The 4,234-nt window shown below is 30.3% G+C and overlaps 1 pseudogene; it reads right to left on the bottom strand.

Annotated features, from left to right (window-relative positions):
* Window positions 1-612: 612 nt before the first annotated feature.
* Window positions 613-3,093, bottom strand: LOC150032359 (uncharacterized; annotated as a pseudogene).
* Between the last annotated feature and the right edge of the window lie 1,141 nt (window positions 3,094-4,234).

Genomic DNA, 4,234 nt, shown 5'->3' with positions numbered 1-4,234 from the left:
ATGAGTGATAAGTGATATATTAGTGTCAAGGACAGACCAATATTAGTAATAGAAATCACAGTGACATTACTTGAAATTACTCAAAAAAACTTCATATGTAGTTCTTTTTGTCATACAAATATAGGAAATTGTTGGATCGTTAGTTGAATTAGTGCAAATTATGTCCCTTTCTGCTTTCTATTTTAAAGTTCTAAGAACTAAACTCTTGGTATTATGTAATGGATGGTCAGTGATAATATCATTAATAGACCAATATCAGTGATAGAAAGTACAGTGACAATACTTGAAATTGATGTTACTTTCTTTCGTATGTACTTGATTTTGTGTTTTTATTCTATAAAAATATGTTGGGAAATTCTATATTTTGTATTGAGAAAAAGTTCAAAGGACTAAATTTTGTACTTTAAGTGACATTACTTCACATCGAATATATATATTATTGACAAAAAATGGAAAAAATAATTTATATATTTCTCAAGTAGAATGTTATGTTCATTTGAACAATATAAAAATCAAACCAATGGTAAGAATGGCAAATCCTACGACATTCTAAAAATGTTGGCAACCTACATATTCACATCTATAAAGATCACATGGATAGTAAATGTTGCATCATTGTATAAATGGTGAAAATTTACACGTTCTACAATTATGACCAACACGATGACAATGATTGCACTTTGTTTGACTTTTTTGCTCATCAATTGTTAATATTATTTGTTTTTGAGGTCAGCTTACTAGACGCTTAACAACTGGAGGTAATATACTCATGTCAATCCCTATGGGCTTCCAATTAGCATGGTTCCCAACTGGACGAACAAAACCAACATAACACAAATTCAAGGTATTTGTCAAAAAATACATGAACAAATGAGTAAGTATCCATGTTGCGTCCACGAATAACAGTAAGTGCATGGACACATGGAATTTTATTAAGATCCCAAACACAACAAGTACATGATTTGGAATCTAAATGTACCATAAAGTGATTGCTTCCATCAATCACTTGAAATTCGAGATCATTAATTTCATTAATCTGAGAAAAATGATACATAGATAAGAAATTAATTAACATCCAACTATTTGAGTCTATCAGTGATAGAAATCTATCGCTGATAGAACTCAATCACTGACAAATTGTGCAATATTACCCATGAAAACAAGTAACTCTTACCGTGAAGTTTCTTGATATCTGATGTTGTGTTCGTAATTTCCTCTCAGCCCAGCTACTCAAAATAGATTTCATACAATATGCAACTTTACTTTTATCATAAAATAATTTTTGAAGTAATTGTCTAATTGAATCGACTAGTGATGCCACAGGTAAATCTCTAAGCTCTTTTATAATTGTATTTAAACATTATGAAATGTTTGTAGTCATCATCTCATATCTTCTTCTTCTAGAATAGGTACGAGCCCACTTTTGGAGACCAACATTACTAAGGTAGTCTCATATGCAAGGATATATAGCCTCCATCCATCTCATATTCAACTCAAATTCAGCAATAGTATATGTTTTTCCACATCTAAAAAACATATTATCAATAAAAGAGTCCTTATATGTCAACTTCAAATTTTTCAAAAGATGTTGCAAACAAACAAAATATTCAACCATTGGAAAAACATTTTGAACACCTTTTGGAATACTTAAATGTCGATCGGATATAATAACTAAACATTCTCGATCCCCTAAACTTCTATTTATATGATCAAAAAACTATCTCCAAGATGCATCATTCTCGGAGTCTATAACACTAAGGGCAAGAGGAAAATCTGATTTTTACCATCAATTGTTGACGTTGTCAAAAGAGTTCCACCATATTTACATTTCAAAAAGGTGCCATGAACTGATATGTTTGGCCTACAATATTTCCACCCTTCAATACACAATCTGATTTCCATAAAACAATACTTAAAATGTCCCTCAGAATCAGTTTCATATGCAGTAAGATGAATATATATATATATCAAAGAATAATTATATTTTATTTTACTATAAGACCTATCACTGATAGATTAATATCATTGATAGACCAATGATATACTCATATACTATAAAACCTATCACTGATAGACTAATATCATTGATAGACCATATTAGTTAAACAAGTCTATCAAATACTAATTACGTACTCAATGAAAACTTGATTGATGATATATAAAGAATAGGAGGAAAAGCAAACTTGGATTCATTTCTTTTAGCTTCGTAAAAAATTAAGGGATCGAGGCATAATATTCCTTTGCATCACCATTCAATGAGTTCATAATGTATTCTTTCGCTCTCCAAGCTTTATAGTAGCTAACATTTACCCCTAAGTTTAGTACACATGTGAATCATAATATCATCCGGAGTCAAACGCTCACAAGGGCTAAAATCTTTTATCATACAATCATCAATCAATGATGAAGATGCTTGTCTATGAGAAGTTTGAATAGCATTTATAGAACAACTATGATTAGCAATATACTTTCTAAGTTTCTATAGTTCCGCACCCTTATGATGAGATGCACGAACGTACCATTGAAAATTTTTTTGAGAGCACTTCAACACAATTGCTTTAGAATTTGATCTCACAGTCTTGAAGTCAAAGTTGTTCTTTATAGCTAAACAGTAAAAAGACTTTGATACTATTTCCTTACTAGCAAACATATCCTTCTCTTTCAAATCAAATGTAGAAGACAAGCTACTAATATGAACATCCGTTAGGATGTTAAAATCGTCACTAATGGGAGAAGAAGAAGACACAACACATAAAAAATTATCAAATCCACTATTGGAAACTCCTTCTAAAAGAATATCAGTGGCATGAACAACTAATGGATGTCTTGTACTTTGTTCTTTAACTAAATTAAAAAACCAAACAACATCGTTATCTTCATGAATTGAATGTTATTTATACCAAAATCTAATAAGATCGATGATTGTATTGAATAAAAAGATGCATCCAATTGAATTTCCTTTAATATCTAACGCACAAAACTCTCAAAACACATAATCTCATCAACCAATACGCCTTTAGTCTTGTAATTCAAGTAATTATGTTTATCATCCCATTGTCCACTATGAAACACCACTATTGCAAGCTTAATCATATTTCCAAATCACTGCAAGAAACAACAATTAAACCCGTGACATTCTACACCAGTAGAATAAATAGAAAACAGTATCTATAAGTGATAGACTAATATCATTGATACATTATGATATGTATCTATCATCAGCAGACTAATATCAGTAATAAGTTCATGACTACTGATATCAGTGATAGGAAGTTCAAGACTACTAATATCAGTGATAGGAAGTTCATGACTACTAATATCAGTGATAGGAAGTTCATGACTACTAATATCAGTGATAGGAGGTTCTTGACTACTAATATCAGTGATAGAAAGTTCATGACTGAATGGAAAAAAAAACCTAAATATAAAAAAACAGAAATTAAGTTATGAAGACTCAAAGAAAAAATTAAAGTAGATAAAAATGAGAAAACTGAGGAAATTGAATAAGAAACTGAGCATACTTCAAGTAAAATCAATGAAACATAAAAAAAGGACAAAGGAAAAAAAATTAAAAGCCTGGATGAAATCGAATAAAAAATAGAGGAAGAATACCTAGACATGGGAGAAAAAATCGCACAAGAAAAGGATGAAACAATACAAAATCGCGAGTAAGAAATACCAATTGTAAGTAGAAATACCAAATCGGACGTAGAAAGAGGAAATGGCGAGCAGAAAACTGAGAAATGTCAAATCGAATGTAGAAAGAAGAAATTGCGAGTAGAAAATTGATCAATCATTCCTCTCAGAATCGAACGACGAAGAATGGAGAAGACAAATTGATCAATCATTCCTCTCAGAATCGAACGACGAAGAATGGAGAAGACATACCTGGAAAACACACGTTAGCTCGACCAAGAAGAAGAGAGATGAAGAACGAGGGGGAGATTGAATGAAAAAACACAAATACAGAAAGAAAGAGATGAAGAAGAAGGGGGAGAAGAACAATGTTGAAAACAGGAGAGAAGAAGGTTATTTTAGGAATAAAACAAAAAAGGTAAACATATTTACAAAAATAGTTTATATATGTAAAAAGTTTTAAAAAGGCTATATATTTATTTATTTATTGGCAGTATTTACTTATGGACAATATAATCATTATATATTTTTCTATTGAAAATTTCATTTGAAAATATTAATTTAAAACAATAAAATGTAAATGAAAAATAAAGGGAAA

The sequence above is a fragment of the Benincasa hispida genome, chromosome 11 (genome assembly GCF_027475165.1).
Source record: "Benincasa hispida cultivar pf3 chromosome 11, pf3_genome.v1.1, whole genome shotgun sequence".
NCBI lineage: Eukaryota > Viridiplantae > Streptophyta > Magnoliopsida > Cucurbitales > Cucurbitaceae > Benincasa > Benincasa hispida.
This window is presented reverse-complemented; position numbering and strand designations above follow the sequence as displayed.